The sequence below is a fragment of the Mustela nivalis genome (assembly GCF_964662115.1).
Source record: "Mustela nivalis genome assembly, chromosome: 1".
Taxonomy (NCBI): Eukaryota; Metazoa; Chordata; class Mammalia; order Carnivora; family Mustelidae; genus Mustela; species Mustela nivalis.
The window spans coordinates 105,343,517-105,366,707 of record NC_139020.1 but is presented as its reverse complement, the minus strand read 5'-3'; the positions used below and the strand labels follow the sequence as shown (position 1 = coordinate 105,366,707).

Sequence of the window (23,191 nt, the reverse complement as noted above, 5' to 3'; positions counted from 1 at the left end):
CTTGGGCCAGGTTGCTAGGTGGTGCAAACACAACACCCAGCAATGAAAAGTTCTAAATACCTTCAGTCGCTCCAAATTGAGCATATAGGATTTCATCACATAAAGCCTTCTGACTGCCAGTCTGAAAAACTGAGGAAGGAAGATAAAGATCACAACTGGCTCTCATTTGTTTAGGGGCATACACACACTCCCTGCAGTGTGCCCCATCGGCCTATGTTCTCAGGGACTTACATCAAAAGAATGGCAGAAAATAGCAATAAACACTGCGTTATCTTACATTTATATATGCAGTTCAGTTTCCAAGGTAATTCCATATATATGGATTTCCTTTGAGCCCCACAGAAGCCATGTGAGGTAAACGGAGCAGGCATCATGGACCCTTCTCCAAGGAAAACTGAGGCTTACAAGGTTTAGTAACAATCCCCTTTCCCAATAGTGTGAAATGGACCCAATCATTACATCACTTTCAAACTCCCTGAAATGCTTTTGTCACAAGAGGTCTGGCAGGATATATCTGCCTGTTTATGATTTCAGAATATTTGCATATTTCAGGAAATGGCAGAGGAACAGAATACTGTTACGGAATTTCAGGAAATGATTTTTAAGAAGGAAACAAACACAATCCTGAATTGTACCCGTATTTTAATTTTTTTTTTAAAAGATTTTATTTATTTATTTGACAGACAGAGAGATCACAAGTAGGCAGAGAGGCAGGCAGAGAGAGAGGAGGAAGCAGGCTCCCCGCTGAGCAGAGAGCCCGATGTGGGGCTCGATCCCAGGACCCTAAGATCATGACCTGAGCTGAAGTCAGAGGCTTTAACCCACTGAGCCACCCAGGTGCCCCAGTATTTTAATTTTTATTTTTTTAAAAGATTTTATTTATTTATTTGACAGAGAGAGGGACAAGAGAGGGAACACAAGCAGGGGGAGTGGGAGACAGGTAAGCTCCGGATGAGTAGGGAGCCCAATATGGGGCTCGAATCACATGACCCTGGGGTGGTGACCTGAGTCGAAGGCAGATGCTTAACGATTGGGCCACCCAAATGGCCTGTAATGGTATTTTTTTTTTTTTAAGATTTTATTTACTTATTTGTCAGGAGAGAGAACAAGCAGGGGGAGCATCAGGCAGAGGGAGAAGCAGGCTTCCCACTAAGCAAGGAGCCTCATGTGGGACTTAATCCCAGGACCCTGGGATCATGACCTGAGCCGAAGGCAGACGCTTAACTGACTGAGCCACCCAGGTGTCCCCTGTAATGGTATTTTTTTTTTTTTAAGATTTTATTTATTTATTTGACAGAGAGAGATCACAAGCAGGTAGAGAGGCAGGCAGAGAGAGAGGAGGAAGCAGGCTCCCCTCTGAGCAGAGAGCCTGATGCGGGGCTGGATCCCAGGACCCTGGGATCATGACCTGAGCCGAAGGCAGCGGCTTAACCCACTGAGCCACCCAGGCGCCCCTGTAATGGTATTTTTAAAGCAGAATTAAAAATAGATGTTAAGGGGAGCCTGGGTGGCTCAGTGGGTTAAGTGTCTGCCTTTGGCTCAGGTCATGCTCAGGTTCTGGGATCAAGCCCCGGCCACTGAGCCGGGAGCCTGCTTCTCCCTCTCCCTCTGCCAGTCTCCCAGCTCTCTCTCTCTTAAATAATAAAAAATCTTAGAAAGAACAAAAGGAAGGAAGGAAGAAAGAAACAGATGTTAAGATAGAGATGCCTGTCAAATCTGAGAAATAAAGGGGACCCAAATGCTGTAACTAAACAAACGCGATTTAAGTTGTAATACAGCAGTGTGATTTTAGAAACATGTAATGGCAAAGGTTAGTATACTGGGAAGAAAGAAAAGCAAAGGATTTGAAATAGGTGATAAACATATCAAGAAACAAATACCTTTCTACAGAAATTATATTTTAAGAAACTAAGTTTAGGTTAGATAAGACTTAAGAAAAGGATTTCAGTCCTAAATATAGCCCATGTTAAAATAGAGGCAGATTTTAGTATAAAGTAAGCATCTAAAAGCTTTAAGCCTTAGAAGAAAAACATGCTAACATCTGTTAAGGCACCTATTACGCTTCAACTTTTTATAGACTTTGTCTTATTTAATCTTTATACCTTCATGAAGGTCAATATATCACCATTTTATAGACAGAAAACTGAGGCTCTGAAAGGTCAAATAACTTGTCCAAGGTCACAGTTAATGGATGATTTGTTAAGTCTATTTGACTTCTAGAGGGGTCCTTTTAGAAGGCAACCTCTCCCTACAAAAGGCATATCTAAAATTTGCAATTATATTTGGTTACTGGAACCATAAGAAACCATCTTTCCTAAGAATTGGGAGGCTGAAAATTCCATGAGTTTGTAACATAACTCACTCATCCTGGTGACAAGAGCGTTAGAGTCAGAAGAACTGCGTTTGAATCCTAGAATCCTTACATAAGCAGCTATATGATCTTGGGCAAGCCCTTGAATTCTTCAGGCCATAATCCAGTATGTTAGTCTTTGATTCTATCTGTTTATGAAATATCATTACTGAATGTTATGGCAGATATCCCAGGGACAGAGATACACAAGACTCTCTCTGTCCTCAGAGGTTTTTTTTGCATTAAATCAACTTCATTGAATCAAAATGACTTTCTACACTCTTAACACCGTTCTTTGGACTTCTACTCCAAGCAAGCAGGTACAGAAGGGCAACTGCCCAGAGGGACGTAAGATAAAGGAAGATTTCTAATATGGACACTACAGATCAGAGGACTACTGGGAATAGTTCTTCAAACCTTGTAGCCAGGTAATTCTACCCTGCACACCTTCTGGTTCTCCTTTGTAAGGGCCCAAGATATAAGTAAGCATCTCCAGTTTAGGGTCTCAACCCTTTATTTCTCTGTGTATCCTCTTCCGTGACCCCATTGCTCACTCTCTCTTCCCTCCGAAACTTTCCCATTGGCCCCTCCTGTTTCATTTTCAATTTCTTAGCTGCATGCTTCCTCAGCTTCCTTGAACGAATGAAATGGCACAGATGACTTTTCTCTTTTCCTCTCCACTTACCATTACCATGTCCAACTAATCACCAAAGTCCTGTAGATATTTTTGTGTCAGGGAAAATTGTCAAAAGACTTTGAAAAGGGCAAAAAGAATACTGGGTATCCTTGCCTAGGGCACCACTCCCAGTTTCTGGGAGACTTGCCTTGGTTTTGAGATATTTACAGCTTAAATTTGTAGCAAATGTCTAGTAATGCAACTGATTCTTATCCGTAGAAATGTGAATGAATTGAGTCTGATGGAATGCAATGGATTATTAATGCTCTGTGGATACTGACTGGTTTTGCCCCTAGTTGCACATTCATTTTGGCACGCCAAAATTCCTTTCTGCCTACGTGTATATGTGTTTTGGGGATCTTCCTTATAGGATCTTACTGGTTCCCTCATTAAATTAATGGGTTAAGTATAATATTTGACATACATTCATTTGATATGTGTATGAATCACCATTTTACCTTTTAAAAAAGTATCCTTCAACATTCTGAGTATCTCTTTAAATTTATGCACGTCACAATAACCCTTTCTAGCACAGCTCATCTTCACCATTGCCTAGATTATTTTAACAACCCCCTAATTGTAGCCTTGTCTCCAGTCTCTCCATCCTATTCCATTCTCTCCATAGCCAGAGTGCTTTTTCTAGCATGTAATTCTGAACATACTACTTAACTTTGTAAAACCTCCTGCTCCTAGAATAAAGTCCAACCCTCTTGGCATGATTTGCTTCTCTAGCCTCATATTTGATACAGCCCTGCAATCACATTTCAGTTCTTGGAATTCACTGCCCCCACTCTCTTACTTCTGGGCACTTGTAGTCCCCCTGGCATACAATGCACATTCCGTACCATCCTCTTCCCACCCAGCTCTTGCTTGTTCTTTGGGGTTCATGTACCTGGATCACTCAAGTCTGGATGAGATGCCCCACTTACGTCTTCCTCCAGTGGCCCATACTCACTGACCCCTTCCCCCCTCGCCCAACAGCACATATCTATTATAATGACTCTTTGACTAGCTCCCCTCCTAGACTGTAAGTTCTGTGAAGGCAATTGCCATGGCTAGATTGTTCAAGAGCATTAGAGTCACTACATCCCAATACCTAACCCAGCATCAGCACATGGCGGCCATTCAAGAACGTATTCTGAAAGCTGTGTTCTCCGCAGGGTCCCAGGATAAGAGAAACTTTCTTATACAAATCCTTCTCAAGATCTGTGACCCAGCCCCCACCCCCACTATCAAAAAAGCATAGGCCACGCTCAAATAGAATGTGTGGACTTCAGTTTTAAGCTTTTATTTTATGGAGTCAGAGGGAAATATTCAACTCATCTGCTTTTTAAATTGTGAACAGTTTCATAAAATGGCCATTCCTAGTAGAGACGAAAGACGGTTTTGTTTGACTTTCTCTATGGCAGGGAAAAGGGAATGGGAGCAGAAAAAAGCATGTGGAAGGGAAGAGAAGACTAGAATCATGGGACATGACCACAGCTCAGCCCTTTGTGGTACTCTCACTAGGTTCTATAAGGGCCCTCATTGTATCTATGGGGGGAAACTCAGAGGTGTTCAGTTAGGCATTGATAGCTAATAGATGGGACTGTCATGACTCAACTCTCTGACTTCAGAAGCCAAGCTATTAATCACGTTGAAAAGTAGAAAACAGAGAGAAGTTAGAAGAACTATGTTTAGGCAAGATAAATTATTGCCAAAGCTTGGTTTCAGAAGTACCTACCAAGTACTTGTTTTACCTTTGCTGGGGGTTTGCAATTAAATTTCTCTTCAATATTCACATGGAACAATTTTGATATTTAACACAGAGAGCATACTCTCTTATACTGATGTTAGTAAGGTCTTTCCTAAGAAGGTCAATTTCTTAACCAGTGGTCCCTTTTCATATCTTATCATTCCGGAAGAACTAGTAAGACACATATTTTACAGTGTAACATTATAAAAGCAAATTAACAGTATTATAAAAACTTGAGAAATAGAGAAAAAATAATTCTACCACCCTAACTCAAAAAGGCTTGGCATACTTGCTTCAATTTTTTACTTGAAAAAGCTCTGTGCTACTCTTGAAACTTTGATTCCCATTTCTTTTCTCTTCCCAAAACATCATACACATTTTTCATCTGATTGCACAGATTACATCACCCTCATTTTAAAATGGCAGCATATAGTCTATTAATTGGCTACTAACTATAGTTGACTCTGGTTGTCTTGTTCCATAAAGTCTCTGCGAACAGTGGATCGGATTAGTGGATGCTCAACCACACAGCTCCTTGGAGAAATACACGGGTAGGTTTCTAGTCACTACATTTTCATCAGCTGATCAATACATAACCTTGTTTTATGTGGGTTTCTATTTGAAGACACCTTACTTGATGTATTGTTGATTCATTAATGCTGAATTCATGGTCACCAGCACAGTAGATCATGCCTCAACGAAGCACACTTTCTCTGTAAGGCACATCACAGCCTTCTTGCACCAGGAATACTAGGCAATATTTCAGCACTATGCTTGGGGCTATTTTATTTTATTTTTAAAAATTTTATTTACTTATTTGACACAGAGAGAGAGAGAGAGAGTACACAAGCAGGGGAGCAGCAGAGGAAGAGAGAGAAACAGGACTCAATCCCAGGATCCCAGGATCATGACCTGAGTCGAAGGCAGACGTTTACCCGACTGAGCCACCCCAGCACACCCCATGAAATTGACTTTGAGAAGGCACTTGTCCACAGTATGAACGTTGAAACATGAAGGGAGAGAGTGTCACCTTGCTCCATCTGAACTGGGATATGTATTTCCGGCAACTCAAATTTTTCTCTGTTCTGCATATGTCTGTCTCTGAATGACTGTAAAAGCATCACAGGTATTGATTTGGGAGGTGAGAACTAAATTTTAGTGAGTAGGTGAATTAACAAATACACAATCTGCAAATAGCGAGTATCGACCATATTTTTCTATTTTTCCATTAAAATAATTCTGTGATTAAATCTTTAGGCCTAAAACTTCCTCCTCTTTTAGCAGTATTTCTTTGGGAAAATTTCAGTTTTGGCAAAGCCCACTTAATGCAGTTCTTGCAATGGCTCATGTTGAGATTCTTCAGATCGCCACTACTTACAAAGTGTGGTCCAAGGACTAGGGTCATCAGCATCACCTGGGCACGCATTAGAAATGCTGACAAAAATTACCCAACACTAAGTGAATCAGAATCTGGGTTTTGTTTTTGTTTTTTAAAATTTTATTTATTTGACAGAGATCACAAATAGGCAGAGAGGCAAGCGGGGGATCTCCCAGAACCCGGAGATCATGACCTGAGCTGAAGGCAGAGGCTTAACCCACTGAGCCACCCAGGCGCCCCCAGAATCTGTTTGTTTTTTTGTTTTTTTTTTAAGATTTTTTATTTATTTATTTGACAGAGATCACAGGTAGGCAGAGAGGCAGGCAGAGAGAGAGAGGAGGAAGCAGGCTCCCTGCTGAGCAGAGAGCCTGATGCGGGGCTTGATCCCAGGACCCTGAGATCATGACCTGAGCCGAAGGCAGTGGCTTAACCCACTGAGCCACCCAGGCGCCCCCCAAAATCTGGTTTTTAACAAAATTCCAGGTGATTCCCATGCACATGGGGAGTGTGACAAGCTCTACTATAAACCAAGGATTCTCACACTTCAGTTTGCATCAGCATCGCCTAGCTAGCTTGTTAAGACACAGCTGCCTGGGCATCCCCATCCCCAGCATTTCTGATTCAGAACATCCGGGGACTGGCCTGAGAATCTGCATTTCTAACAAGTTCCCAGGTGACGATGATGGTCTGATCTAGGACCACACTTTGAGAACCACCCTGTAAGCCGATTCCAGGGTAGATCTCTTCCCGGATTTAAGCTTGCAGTTTTTAAACTCGTAATACATCTTTTTTGCTGGGAGCGGGAGAAGGGAGGAAAATAATCGATGCATAGCTCATCAAAAGAAATCCACACCAGGTTTTGTGGAGGCGAGCTAGCTAGCCAGGATGGTTAGACCTAGTCACAGCTGGTAGGGGGAGGCCAATATGGCTGGTCAACTTCTCAGTTGAAATAAAGGGGAAAAAATTGTTGTTGTTGTTGTTGTTGTTGTTGTTTCCTCTTGTTATTTAGGCACACTTTCTACAAAAGCTAACATTAAAGTACCTGAAAAAAAATCTTACTGAGTAGTTTTTCACAAACTATACTTTAGGAATTACATACAAAATAGGATGATCTGAAAAATTCACTTGGTAAAAAGTGTCAAAGAATTTTTTTTTTTTTTTACTTTTTCAGTTTCCTGTGATAATATACAGCTGTGGAAGGATAGGTCCCCAAACCAGGCCCACAAGCTTAGTTTCTGGTCTTTGGCAAATCCTTAACTGCAACCACCCAGGAATAACGCAGAAGAGATTTCTCTTGGCAGATGGAAGCCCTGAAACTACAGTTTCCTCATCCTGAGCCTTCAGGCCAATCCCCAAACATAACTGTTCTCCAGCATAAAGACATCTCTGGGTACAAGACGTATGCATCTCAGGTAAATAACAATTACTGTTTCAAATTACTCTTGAGCTTGGTGAAGCTTTTAATGAAGTATAGTCAGTCTCCTGGACTCCCTTGGAGTGACTCCTTCTTCCTTACCCTAGGGACCCTTTTGCTTTGCATTAATAATAAGTTTCTCTTGGTCATTCCTTTTCACCTTCCAGACTCGGTTCAAGGCTTTTAGAATCCAGGTGGCTGGATGGTTCTTTGGTTTTTAAAACCATCCCACAGCCTTTTAAATAGCAGGAAAAAGACGGACAGCCATTTGTAAGACCATCTGGGCCAAAAGCAGTTGACTCTAACAAAAGCCAGTATCAAAGGTGTTAAGATTCAGTTAAAGGAAGCCCTTATCATGTAGATAACCTTGGGATCAAAGGAGAGCCGGTGATGCGAAGTGAGTTCTATTTCCGAGCGTTATGATCTTTTCTCCAAACAGGGCTTCTGCCCTAACAGAAAATACAAAGGATTATGTGATTGTTTCTCTTTCTCAAAGAATCAACTCTGGTCTCCAGGTCTCTGAGACTACTTAAAGGTTAGATTTGAGCCTGGCTTTGATCATTAACATAAACAGCGTAAAGCAAATGTTCAGTTATTTTTGATTAGACAAACAGATGGAAGGGGTTCTGTTCAAAAATGGCCAGAAACAGGAGGAGGAAGATGGGGGTGGGTGGGCCAGGAGGAGAACCTGGCAAAGGAGTACAATTACAATTTCTTTTCACATTGGCTCTGAGCCCTGGCAGCTGCGGTATCAGGTGGGTATTTCCCAGGAGTTTCTCTGCTTAGCAAAGATTTAAAATGAGTCTGTACTTTTCGGCCTAGAGAGTAGTGACTGAAAAGATCCAAAGGTATGTTGCATGTGTTTCTTCTTAGGTACATATGTATTTGAATTTGTTATGTGAGAGGAAATAATTGGTGCGTAATTAGTAAAATGCTTAATCTCGCTTTAATCAAAAGATTATCTTCCCTGGAAAAAGCAGTCACGGTTTTGTATTGTGGTGGGCTTGATCTCCCTAGTCTCAATTATCCATGGTTATCCGTGCCTGCGGATAGCCTAATGTGTCCCATTAGAGGCAGGCAGGACAGCTACCACAAATGTAGGCACAGCGCCTCAGGGGTAATAAGAAGCCTCAGTGGGCTTATTTTGCAAATTGAGCCCTCTTTAGTAATAGCAACTGTGACAGCCCTTTTTAGGACTCGAAATGAGTCTTTTTTTTTTTTTTTTTCTTTTCAGTCTGGCTCCCGATCCATTCTCTTTGATTTAAGATAGAAGCTGCTCTCCTGGCTGCCACCTGCCCATGGTAAACCATCAGTCCAACCACAGGCTCCCTGGGCTCTGCCTCCCCCACCCCCTCCTTCTTTTTCCTCCTCCCCCACCCCCCCCCTTCTTTTTTCTATCACCTTTCTCCAGTCCTCTATCTTTGACTATTTCCTAAGCCCTTCACCATCAATCAACTCATTCTTCTACTTCTCCCCTTTTGGGGATCCAGAGTTGCACTAAAATGTCCTCCTAGTACTGCTGAATTCAACTATTACCTTAGCCCAGGAATTTGGTACAAATCAGCGGATTGAAGACAATTACCGTTTGTCAGTGGGAAGTCCTACATTTTCTCCTCTAATTTTTAAACAACTAAAACTGTACAGTTACTAACCTTCTCTGTAATACACGAGTGCTTTTTGCAAGATGCTTTTACCACACGGCTCCACATACAAGGTATTGTTACTAAATGGAAGCCACTATCTGAAATTATAGCTGTTAGGCCTAGACATGAGACAGCTCTCCTTGACTATTATACAAATAAAAAAGAATACAAGAAAAATTCTAGACTGATGAAATGAACCTAAGATGGGAAGGATGTTTTCTGTTTTGCAATTTTTACAATTTATCTTTTTCCTGGACAAAAATCTGCAAACTCAAGACACCAATCCATCAACCAACTTGTTATTTGGAGAAGTCTGGGAAGAATAATTCTCAAAACGTAGCAACTCTCATACAAAATAACAAAATCTTATTTTTTCACAAAAATCTTATTTTTTTTCAAAGACTGGTTGTACCATTTATGAATTTAGTGGTTCTCATTTTCTTATTTACTATAGTCTTTCACTCTTCATCATGCTTCAGCTGATTTAAAGAATGACAGGAGGTATTGAGAGATGGACAAAAGGAGCCAATATGATCAATTTGCAGGACTCAGTCCTAGGACCCTGGAATCATGATCTGAGCCAAAGGCAGATGCTTAACTGAATGAGCCACCCAAGTGCCCTGAATTTTGCTTCTTAACAGCACTAACAGAAGTCAGATAAAGAAAGGCTGTAACACATAACCAAACTAAGGTTATTAAATTATCTGTTGCCGTATTTCCTATTAGCCCAGATCACCAGTCTAAATGGAAGCTCTCTCTTGACCACAAAGAATAATGGCCAAGACAAGTGACATTTATATGGGCATGCCCAAAGGTGGCAGGGTCAGATCTCATTAGGATCCTATTTCCTGCTTATGATGAAGTCCGTGGGCAGATCCCAAAGTGACTTAACCTTTCTGTGTCTCACCCATCTGAAACACTTAAGACATTTTCCCCTCCTCCTCAGCTGTAGCAACATCCCATGGGGGCTAAACTGGTAGAAAAGTACTATGAAAGAACTGGAGTAAAGACAGATTTTAACCAGATTGTCTTATGAGTTGTCACTCATCTTCTCCATGTTGGTAATAATGAGATGCCAAGAAAGGTTACGATGTTATAGAAAGGACACTTGAGATCACTAAAAAAAGTCTTCATCTCATATTTTGAAATGAAAGCTGATGACAAATTTTAAAAAGTCAAGAGAACTGTCTTGCCACGGATGACCTGATACTGCTACATAGGTACTTAACTGCCTTAATCCGAAGCCTTTTCCATTGTGTCTTTGTGCCTTATAAGGCAGGCAAACAGAAAGTACATTGATTTTATCCATTTTAATATAAGAAATCTTTAGGTTGATGAAAGAAGGTAGGTATATGGTTGCAAAAAAGAACCTCATTATTAAAACCTCTACATGCAAGGGCTCAATTCATCATCTGTTCAAGGTGGTGCACAAGAACCTTCTGCTAAAGTGTAATAAGCAAAAGCTATTTAAGCCATCACTGGTGGTTCTTCCCCTGATTCATCTGACAACTAGAACACATCCTCCTCATTGGCTATCACTCACCATGCAGTAATTCTCAGTGTGATGTTCTGAAAGGACATCCCCTCAGCCCTCACACCGCCCCCCACGCCCCACATCTACCCACATATTCAGATGGATTGATCCTAACAGGGCAGCAAGCAAAATTTAGAAAAGTTTTCCAAGTACCACCTCTACTCTGGCCTCTGCCCAGCAGAAAAATCACTAATCCCCCCAAAATGGTTCTCCTATAAAAAACAAATGTAGACAAAAAAGCCAGACACGGGCTATAAAGTGATGAACAAACAGTGAATACTAAATATTCACTTTGAGTTTTAGTCTTAGAGCAGTTCTCTTTGTATACCCATTGTGCCTGACTTGGTCAACCACTTGGTTTGATATTTCCTTAGTTTCTCTGAATCTCTCTGACTCTATATCCACAAATAAAGCATACATTGAAAAAGTCCCTTTTAGAAATGTTAATGTATTTTAATTAAATTATTTTTTTTAAGTAGGCTCCACATCCAGCATGGGTCTTGAACTCATGACCCTAAGACCAATAGCCACATGCTCTACTGACTGAACCAACAAGGTGCTCTGAAGAAGTCCCTTTTTGACTTTACCCCACTCCCAGCACACTTTATTCCTCTTCCACCTTTACTCTTCTCTTTAAAATTTATCACTGCCTAAACCCAATTTACTTTATTTGTCTTCCCAATATAATAAGGCCCCAAGCGAGCAAGAATTTTTTTTTCACTGCTATGTAAATGTTCAATATTTGTTGATTAAAAGAATGCCAACACTTCAACACCTGTTAGTTCTATTTGATTTATTTTCTTTCCCATCTCTCCACCATTCCTTTCAATTATTCTCTCAACCCTAGTATACTGCTCCTTTGTCCTCTTGGGAGTTTTCCTGCTGGCTCTATCTACATAGAGCATAGCCAGCATGGGCTCCCTGATTAACTGTCACATGATAATCTTCATTTACACATACCCTCTTATCTTCTACCACACCTGCTGTACCAACACTTAACCCTATATTACTCTCCACCATCCAACTTGTCTTACTCCATTGTCCTTTCCAGAGCATTGCAAGAGAAGACCTTAGACCATTGCCAAACCTCAGACCCTTGCTAGACCAAATCAATAACAAGTGAAGGTAGATCTCAATGTTCAAAAGCCATGGTATACAGAAGAAAGAGAATGGGGTGGAGAATTAGACCTGGATTTCAGGATTAGGTATCATATGCACCACCTGGTGTCTTTGGCTGAGTCATCAACATTTTGAGCCTCTTTTCTCATCATGGGGGTAGTAGTACCTCGAGGTACTTCATACCTCGAGGATTATATTTTAAATGAAATAATGTATGTGAAAGCTCCCAGATTTCTAGGCATGGAGAAGTTGCTTAATAAGTATCAGCTCCTTCTCTTCCTTTAATGTATCTCACTAACCTCTTTGAAAATGCCTAACTCTTACTCAGCAAGAAAATCCATGCTCTCTAGTATGAATCTTAATTTTCCTCTTTTCTCTCCTTTCCATTTAGAATTCTGTGTCTTCTTGACTTTTCTTGATTCAGAAGTAGTGTCCCTCTTCTTTTTAAAACTAACCCTCTATCCATGCAAATAGTTTTCACTCTGGATGTACAGTAGAATCATCTGGGAGTTTTTAAAAAATGCAGATGTCTGGGCCCCACCACAGGCCAATTGAATATGACTCTCTGGAGGCAAGAGCATGGTATCAGTATTTTTTTAAGTTTCCTGGTAGGGTGCCAAGACAATTCAATGGGAGAGAGAACAGTCTTTTCAACAAATATTGCTGGAACTGGATATCTTCATTCAAAAGAATGCAGTTGAACACTTCCTTATACCATGCACAAAAATTAACTCAAAATGGATCACGGACATGACTGTAAGAGCTAAAACTGTAAAACCCTTTAAAAAATAGGGATAAATCTTCATAACCTTGGGTCAGGCAAAGTCTTCTTGGATAGGACACTAAGAGCACAACAACAACAAAAGTGAAGAAACTGAATTTCATCAAAATTTTTAAAAAGGGGCACAGCAAACAATACCACCAAGAAAGTAAAAAGACAGCTCATAGAATGAAAGAAAATATTTGCAAACCATATATCTGATAAAGAACATATCAAAGACTCTCAAACTCATAGCAAAAAAAGAAATAACTAACTTTTTTTAAATGGGCAAAGGATCTGAATAGACATTTCTCCAAAGAAGAAATACAGAGAGCCAATAAGCACATAACAAGATGATCAACATCATTAACCATTAGGGGAATGCATACGAAAACCACAAGGAGATAGCACTTCAAATTCACTAAGATACTCTTATCAAAATTAGAGATATAATGAAGTGTTGCCAAGGTTGTAGAGACTGAAAGCCTTATATGAGGCTTATACTGGTGGGAATGTAAGATGGTGCAGCTGCTTTGTAAAACAGTTTGGCAGTTCCTGAAAAATGTGAAACATACAGTTATCATAGGACCCAGCAATACCACTGGTAGGTATATACTCAAGAGAAATGAAAACACGCGCTCACACAAAAACCTGTATGCAAATGTTCACAGCATTATTCAGAACATCCAAAAAGGAGAAACAACCCAAATGTCCATCAACTGATGGATGGGTCAGTAAAACACGGTATATCTGTACAATGGAATATTATTCCACAAAAAAAGGAATGAAGCCCTGATATATGCTGTAATATGAAGAACTCTGAAAACCTTATCCAAGTGAAAGAAGCTAGTCATGAAAGCCTGTATGTTACATGATTTCATTAATATGAAATGATCAGAATAGGCAAATCTCTGTATAAAGAATAAAGGTTAGTGGTTGCCTACAGCTGGGGGGCTAAGGGGAAATGAGGAGTGACTGCCAATGTGTATGGGTTTCTTTTTCTTTTTTTTTTTCTTACAGTGATGAAAATATCTCAAAATTGATTGCAGTGATGGTAGAACAACTCTATGAACATTATTAAAAACCACTGAAAAAGAGAAAGTTCCCCAAGTAATTCCAATCTTGATCACCCTATATGTGTATGGTATCTCCCCTTCTAGATTCCTTAGGAGGAAATATGGCATCTTCTAAATCTTTCTCTCCTCCTATATTCTTTTCTTTTTTTAAAAGATTTTTATTTATTTATTTGACAGACAGAGATCACAAGCAGGCAGAGAGGCAGGCAGAGAGAGAGAGAGGAGGAAGCAGGCTCCCTGTTGGCAGAGAGTCCGATGCGGGGCTCGATCCCAGGACCCTGAGATCATGACCTGAGCCGAAGGCAGAGGCTTTAACCCACTGAGCCACCCAGGCGCCCCTCCTCCTATATTCTTAAGGAATAACCAACCGACACAGAGCAGGAGGGTATTAGCTCTTAAATGACTCTTTTGTTGTTGTTGTTGTTGTTGTTTAAAGTAAAGCAGTGTTCTTGGGAAATGCTTTTTATTTTAGTCAAAATTATAAGGGTCAGACTGCCACCTGGCAGCATTGGTCATCTTGGCCATCTTGATTCACTTGAGCTCCACAAGCAATTAATTCAGTTATAGCCGAGCGAGAGAGGGTAGGTAGACAGTGCAAACCAAACTGACTGGTTCTGCCATCCAAAGTACTGTTGTTCCGGCCTCTACCAGTGGATATGGCCTCTGGTCCTTTAGGAACCATGCTTTTGACAGTTCCCCAGGAGAGGGCTCTGGCTTGACTGACTTTGTTTACTAAATAAATTAATTCCTACTTCTGGAGTAGCTTCAATTTTGAAACAGAAAGGCATCTATTGACAGTCACTGATACACAGGATTTTATTGTTTGATATTAAACAATTAAGAGTTATTGTGTTTTTTTTTTCCCTACAAGTACACTATACAGGAAAATAAATATAATCTAGAATACAGCCACTAGGAGTGGAGAGAGAGGGAGATTCTGTATCTACTCTGTGCCTTAAAGGGATAGTTTTTACTTTAATAAAATGCAAAGTAAAGACTATTTCTTTCATGGAAATAATGCCCTCTTGCCAAAATGTATAGAAAAGACAGTGTTTGATGAACATTTCTTGAGCTTAATTATATAAACACATTTTTTAAAAAGAAAAAAATCTAAGAATTCAGTCTTTGATCCAGCAACGATCTGGACTTCAGTAATTTGGAGTAACTTTGCAATTGCTACTTTCAGCAAAGTCTGAAGGTACACAGAAGAACGATGAAAGAAGTCTAGATGCTTACAAATACAGAGAAATTGTGTCATTTGCTCAACCCAGCCTATTAAAAAAATTGCACAATATGCAACCATAGTTATCTGAGTAGAGGACAAAGATCTGATTTAGAAAGAGGCATAAGTTCTCCCTTCTTTGGTGAGTTCAGATGCATTCAGAAAAACAAAATGAGTAAGGGCAATGCCAAGATGAGAAACAAAAGAAAACCCCAAATTCTCAGGTAATTCTAAATGAGTTTACAGTGGGAAGAGTCACTAATAATCTTCAAAACAGGTCATGAGAGCTCCAGTTCAGAAGCCCTATTTCATGAGAAAAGACGATAATAGGAAAAATCTCAAAACTAAGTATTGATTAGACAAAGTAAACACAAGAATGCTGGATGATAAGAAATTAACAGACATTTTGCTTTCCCTCTCACTGGAGACAACAAGCAGGTAGACGCTGCCAACTAGAATATAATTTGCTCCAAGTGAGGGAGGTGGAAAACGCTATTAGGTTATCTGGGTTGAGGAGCTGCCCTGGGGCAGGACATGTCACAGGGTCCCATCCCTCTTCTTTATGATCCCAACTTTCACCAGAATATAATCCAGAATCTTGGAAAATAAATTCGATCACAAATACTAACTTTCTGTTAAACCTCGAAGCAAAAGTATCAAACCAACTTAATACTTGGAACATATCAGAACTTTCCCATGTTTGCCAAGCACAGCAGAATAAACTATTTTCAGCTGGACGTTCATCTTCAGAAAACACTCATGTGCATTTCAATGCAATATAATTATGGAATGTATTACGAAACCACTTCTTAATTTTCATTCGGGGATTTTTGCAGATCAGAATTTAAGGATCATTCTCCTTTTGCCTCTGGTGCAGGCTTTTAAGTTTTGAAAATATAAATAAAATGCACAGAGTGACAGAAAGAGCCCTAAAGATATATAAATACACCCCTGTGAGTCCCATAATAAAAGCTTTAGAGGGGGAAAAAAATGGTCGGACAAGTATTTATCTTCCCCAAATTGCAAGCTCAAGACCCTGACTGGTACACAATTACGAAACAAAGGGGAGGTGAAGGGTGACACACAACAGAAAGGGCGGCAGAAAGGAAGACCAGAGCTCGGCAGGCTAGAACCTGCTCTGTCTCGCTGACCCAGCTTCCCCCGGCACCTCTCTGGTACCAGCTGGGGGCTTTGCCTCTCACGCGACCCGCATCCTCTTCTCCGAGAAATGAATCTCCCTTTAAGGAAAGCCAAGCCCGCATCCAGAGGTAACGTGCAGAACCGTAAATGAAAAATGTCCACGTCTAGCAAGCAAGCCGACCAGCAAAGGGAAAACCAGCTGTCAGTTTGGGAGGCTCGGAGCTCTAACTGGGTTTCAGATTACTCTTTGCCCCTGTCTTCCGCTCTGTCTTTCTCACCCAGTCTCCCTCAATAATATCAGCTTTCTAATCAACTCAAATCTCAAATACCTTCTCCATCTGTCCTTGTGCTAGAAATGCTGATGAAACAGGAAAAAAAAAAAAAAAAAGAGTGTGATACTCACAACAATGAAGAATTCCTACACATGCCGTTCCATTTTCTTGCTTTAAAAAGGTGGAAGGTTAATTTAAAAAGCCTTGCAGAATCAGAAAAATAAGGGGGAGGGGGATTCCACCCACACAATCCTCCAGCCCACCGCAAAGAAGCCCAAAGGCTTGCTGACGTCACAGATTCATGAATGGATGTAAATTGGGCTGGTTTAGGATTCCGCACAGACTTCTCTGTGGTGTGTGCCATGAAAAAGAAGGGGAGGGTCCAGAGCAGGCCCGACCAATAGGCTTAAGGCACTCATGGCCTGCCTTCTTTTAGGAGGAATCTGGTCACAGAATAAACAGAGCCCGCCAATCAGGCGTCTGCCACTGCCTTAAGACAGACTGGCAGCTTGAGGGGGAGCGGGGGGGGGGGGGGGGGTGGAGTGTGTGTGTGTGTGTGTGTGTGTGTGTGTGTGTGTGTGTGTGTGTGATAGTCGTGAAAACGTTGTATTGCTATTGAATGAGAAAATCAAAATAGAATTTCGATGGAATCAGGGCTACCAAAAATGCATATAGAAGAATCACTCTTATTCGTTAGAGCTGTTTTCTTTACTCCTTTCTTGCTGTTCAGCAATGTGTGCTGCTCTGATGTGATAAAAAACAAATCAAAGTCAGGGAAAGAGTTCCTAAAACTAGTGATGAGTAAGAAATGTAGCCCTGCTCACCAAGCCTCCTAAAAGAAAAACAGTAGGGAAATATTAATGGGAATAGTGGTTAAGAAATATATATATATATATTTCATATATATATATATATATATATGACAATATTACATAAATGTAATTTTTTTAAGAATAATGTCATTTGCTCACCTTTGTGATGCATCAAAGTGGGTGTGGAAGAGCAATGCTGCATTTAAATAAGGTAGGTAAATATTTCCTCATTAAGACACAGCTCCAAAACAGCTCTTAATGATTCTTAGACCAAATTTTTTAAAAATAAGATGCCTTACTATATTAAAACAGCTATATTAAATTCACCCAAGAGCTCATGACATTTAAAACTCTCTAATTAAGAAATATTTTACCAGCTTTATTGAGATATAAAAAAATGCACATATGTAATTTGTACAACTGGAAGAGGTCAGAGTCATGCAAATACCCGCAACACCATCACCATAGTCAAGGCAGTAGACATAATCAGAGGGTTTTCTTGTGTTCCTTTGTAGGTTTTTTGGTTTGTTTTTATGGTAAAACTACTTCACATGAGATCTACCCTCTTAGCAAATTTTGAAGGGCACAATATAAGACCACATTGTTAACTACAGGCACAAAGCTGTGGAGCAGATTGCTAGACTTACTCATTTAGTAAAACTGAAACGTTACACCCATGGAATAACAACTCCTATTTCCCTCCCCCCTCATCTCTGGCAACCCCTATTGTATTCTCTGCTTCTACGAGTTTGACTCTTTTCGATATCTCATAGAAGCGGAATCATGCAGTATTTGTCTTTTTATGACTGGCTTGTTTCCCTTGGCCTAATGTCCTTCAGGTTCATCCACATTTTCTCAAATGACAGAATTTCCTTTTTTAAGGCTGAATAATATTCCATCATAAGTATACACCACATTTTCTTTATCTGTTCATCTGCTGATGGACACTTGGGTTGTTTCCATATGCTAGTCATTGTGAATAGTGCTGCAGTGGACATGGGAGTGCAGGTATCTCTTGGAGATCCTGATTTCAGTTCTTTGGGGCATATGCCCAGAAGTGGGGTTGCTGAATCATATGATAGTTCTATTTTTAATTTTATGAGGAATCTCCATACTGTTTTCCACAGTTGCTATACCATTTTACATTCCCACCAACAGGGTACAGGGTTCTAAATTCTCCAAATTTTGCCAACATATGTTATCCTTTTCTAAATAGTAGCCATCCTAAGAGGTATGAGGTGATAACTCACTGAGGTTTCACATTGTATTTCTCTGACAATTAATGATGTTGGGCACCTTTTCCTATGCCTATTGGTCATTGGTATGTCTTCTTTGAAGAAACGTCTATTCAAGTCCTTTGCCCATTCTTTTTTTTTTTTCTTTTTTAAGATTTTATTAATTTATTTGACAGAGAGAGATCACAAGTAGGGAGAGAGGCAAGAGGGGGGGAAGCAGGCTCCCCGCTGAGCAGAGAGCCCGAAGTGGGGTCCCATTCCAGGACCTGGGATCATGACCTGAGCCAAAGGCAGAGGCTTAACTCACTGAGCCACCCAGGTGCCCCAAGTCCTTTGCCCATTCTTGACATTGGTTTTAGCAATAATTTCTTGAGATGACACAAAAGCAAAGGCAACAAAAGCAAAAATAGACTATATCAAACTAAGAAGCTTTAATCAATAGAATGAAAAGGCAACCTACAGAATAGGAGAAAATATTTGTAAAACACATATCCGATAATTTCCAAAATATATAAGGAACTCATAAAACATGATAGCACAATAAATAAATCATGACATTTCTTTACTCTTTATTTTAAAAATGTTAGAAGTTACACAAAAGTGGAGATTAATATAATCCACTGCCCCTAGACCCTATCATTTCACTTCATGATTACCAATAGTAAATAGCAATACTAAAACTGATCACAACTTTTTTGAATTTGGGAAATCCTTGATGCTGGAACAACAGTAGCTAATATAAGGCCTCTGTTATGAGGTGTCCAGTGACCAAGAACATTCTGAACAGAGATCTTCCTCTATTTCTTAATCAGACTATTGAGTACAGCTAAAAGGAGAGTGGTTGCCTGTTTCTGTGTGGCTATGGAGGGTTCAAGCCTGACACTAGTGAATACTGTACCCTGCTTAGCTCATTTGGAAAAACAAAATGCAACAAGACCCTCCAGGACTATTTTACACACAGCAAAGATGTTCAGAGCACTGTTCTATGTACTCAAACAATAGAATATCATTGGCAAGTAACATATCCAGCAAATTTCTCTAAACGAGCTTACTGTGGAGTATCACTATGGAATAGATGGACCACTAGTATTGCTCAAGACAAGTACAGGACTGGTATAGTCCTAGTAGCCCTGAGGATACCACACTGGCTTATATCAATACGTCCATGGACCGAGATTATTTTAGAACCCATAAATGGAAAGGAATTAAGAATATACATCTCTGTTTCTTTTGACAACAATCAAAACTAACCAGGATACACTAAAAGAATCAGATTTTTCAGAAAATAATCTTTTTTTCCCCAAAAGTTGGTCAACAAGATGTTCAACTCTGTTATGGAAGCCAACGATTTGTTATAAGATTTGACAGCAACACCATCACTCAACTAGTCTACCAGGGAGGAGGGTAGTCTCTGGTGTAATTCAAAAACACAGCCTATAAGTGGTTCTAAACACAGCCACCTAAGAAGTTGGCTTTATATGTAATCTGGCAAATAAAAATAAGCTGGCTATATGGACTTGCCATTTTAGTAAGATGAACTTGGTCAGGGTCAGCATACTTCCCTGTACCACAGAAATACCGACAGGGCCAACAACAATTTCTCCTGTTGAATATCATGGGAAATCTTTGGGAAGATAAGTTATCTCCTCCAAATTACAGAAACTGTAGAGGTAATTCTTGGAAGAAGCCATTGTTGTTTTGGAAACAGAAGGAAGGTAGGGAGAGGGGGCCATGAGAAATGTACATTTAAGAGCAGCACTGCCTGGGGCGCCTGGGTGGCTCAGTGAGTTAAGCTGCTGCCTTCGGCTCGGGTCATGATCTCAGGGTCCTGGGAGCCTGCTTCCTCCTCTCTCTCTCTGCCTGCCTCTCTGTCTACTTGTGATCTCTCTCTGTCAAATAAATAAATAAAATCTTAAAAAAAAAAAAGAGCAGCACTGCCCAAAATTTCCTGCAATGATGGAAGTATTCTATAATTCACACTAATACAGTAGCCCCATGTGACGGTTTAGCATTTAAAATGTGGCTACTGTGATTGAGGATCTGAATTTTAAATTATATTTTAGTTCATTTAAATGTCATTTTATTTTTATTATGTTCAGTTAGCCACCATATAGTACATCTAAATTTTAAAATAAATATTCACATGTGGCTCGCTAGTGGCTACTGTATGGGACACAGCAACTCTAGAGTTATCAAGCAAAGTCCCATCATCAGAATTAATTTTTTATTTTAGCATGTGGGCATGCCAAGTGTGGAGGACTACAAAGTCATTATCAAGGTGAGTAAGCACTTTTAAGAATCAAATTAAACTCTTCAAATCTCAGTAATGACTGGAAGATTACTCTGGTCCTGCTTCTCAAGAAGATATTCAAATTTCATTATTAGAAGACAACCTAAGAATAGAAGTTAAGGTATAATTATTCTGCTAATAAAAAGTATGAGCTAGTCTAGGATTGTTTTTAAAGAAAAAAAAATTTTTTTTAAGGAAAATTACTCATTTAAGCCAGAATCTAAGAGAAGATCAAAGTATAATGATCTGATGACAATTTCTGTCAGAAATACCACAAAAAAGGATAATGACCTCGAGGCTAATGCATGAAGATTCAGATTTCTTCCACAGGTACCAATGTGTAGTAATTAAAAGCTAGTAGAGAGATCTGGGTTCAAATCCTGACCCTGCCACTTAGTAGTTTTGTAAGTTCAGGTAAACTGGAGTTTCTGTGTTCTCATTCTTTAAATGGGAATAGTAACAGGCCATGCCTATTATGTGAAAGTGAATACATGAGAAGACTAGCACAGAATCTGTAATATAAAAGATACTCAGCAAATGATACTAGTAGCTATTTGTTTTATTGTTGTTATTCAAATACCATGGGCCATTCTATTCTCAGCAAGGGAAATTTCAACAACTTTGCAGATCCAGGGATTAAAAACCACAGAGAAAAACACATGCTTATAATAAACTTCAACAGATCTCTTGTAGGAAATTCTTTAAAAATATGTACTAGGGACACATTTTCCAAAGAAAAGCTCATCCAAATCATTTTCCTTTGGGAGACTGGGCAATACTCTTTGAGGGACTGCACCCGAGGAGGAGGGAACCTTCAGGAGATTAAGCCAGGTGACCAAAAACTCAGTTCATAGGAAAAAAAAAAAGCTAAAATTTTTCAAGAAAACCTGTAGTTTATATACAATCATTTGAACTGATATGGAAAACAACCTACTAGGTGGGAACACTGGCTGAAATTCCTTACTTTCATATCAGAATGTTAACTCTAACTTTCCCTGTTTTCAGAGCATATGGTTTGATAGCGTGGATAGCAGTGTCAATTTTAAATATTCAAATTTCAATATTCAAAGACTGCAGCAAACTATTATTTCCATTTTGTTGTTATTGCTGCTGTCTAGCTGCCATTAAATGCCTAGCTGAGAAAGCGACTTTTAAGCAACATCTAAGGGAAAAATAAATTATTTTAAGTATCATGAAAATGTGGGTGCCTGGGTGGCTCAGTCAGTTAAGGATCACTAAAATTTGTCCTTGTACCAAAGGAGATAGATGGATCATCAGAAAGCTACCTCTTACCTAAAATATCATTAACCTAGTGCCCCTTAGCAGAATCATTGTCACAGCTTTCATGTTATGCCTTGCTTTTATCAAGAATTATCATAAGGAACAGCAATATTGTTTCTGTGTTGTCCATTACCTTGCATGATGTCTCATATACCAGCAATTCACACAAAGAATTCATTTTAGAACTTAATACCAGGGAAAAGTTTTCTGTTCTTGAAAAATTATTAGGCACCCACATTTTCAATAACAACAATGTGATTATATTTCCATTTTTATTATATTTCCATTATATTATATTTCCATTTTTTTGTTGTTGTTGTTCCTGCCGGTGGGAAGCTCAAAGCCAACTTTAGGCTCAAATATGTCTATCATTCTATATATCTATATCTATTTTAGCTTTTGTCATTAGCAAAACCTCCTCCCTGCTTTGGGTTTGATTTCCCTTTTATTAACCTTATTGTACATATATTTCATGGTAAGGACTACAAATCCTTTTTGAAACAAACTATAAATAAAAAATGTATACTAAACACTTACCTATTAACCTTTAAAAAGATGAGAGTCTCATGTCCATAGATTCTACAATCATCTTTATGATAAAAGATAACCCTAAAGGTACACATCATTATAGCAAACTTTGGAAGATATTTTGAGTTAAATGGATTTGAAGTCTTTAATATTTTTCATCAAAGTATAATAAAACATCTAGTCAGCTGGAGAAAAGCAATTGCTTAGAGATTTTATGTGCTATTTGGAATAAATCTTAAGAGCTTAATGAAGTTTTAATGTATTATCCCTATCAAAAGGATGACTGCAAACGAAGGATGTAAGAAATCTTCTCTGATTAATAATGAAGATGCAGTGAAATAAATCAAAAGAAAATGGATTTCTCAATTAATAAAATATTTAGCATCCCTGAAATACACCATTCCATAATATACAAATTCTGGCAAGGTACCATAAACCTAACCTTCGTGGGCCTAAAAATAGTATCTTGAGTTTATAAAGGCACTTTCCATATTGAAAGAGTAAAAGAGAAATTTATATGTTACTTCACACATCCACAGAGACTTGGTGCTACTTCTGAGAGGCCAGGTAAACTATCTAACTTCTGTTCTTCTGAACCTGTTTTAATTTCCACCCTTCTTAGCTCGATACGGGTTGGCATTTCCACTTTAGCTACATAGTGCAAGCAAGAGAACTGAAGAGCAAAACATAGGAATAGCAGACATCTGCCATTTTGTTTTTAGTCTG

At 39.3% G+C, this 23,191-nt stretch overlaps 1 protein-coding gene across 3 annotated transcripts in view; it reads right to left on the bottom strand.

Annotated features, from left to right (window-relative positions):
- MAP3K13 (mitogen-activated protein kinase kinase kinase 13) overlaps positions 1-23,191 on the bottom strand; it is a 132,355-nt gene that overhangs the window by 75,820 nt on the left and 33,344 nt on the right. The window contains exon 1 of one of the 3 annotated variants that reach the window (XM_082693484.1): positions 16,451-16,694. The exons of the other annotated variants lie outside the window; for them this stretch is intronic. The gene's annotated coding sequence lies outside the window, so the exon portion shown is untranslated. Of the gene's footprint in view, positions 1-16,450; positions 16,695-23,191 lie in introns of those variants that run through there. 3 annotated transcript variants of the gene reach the window in all.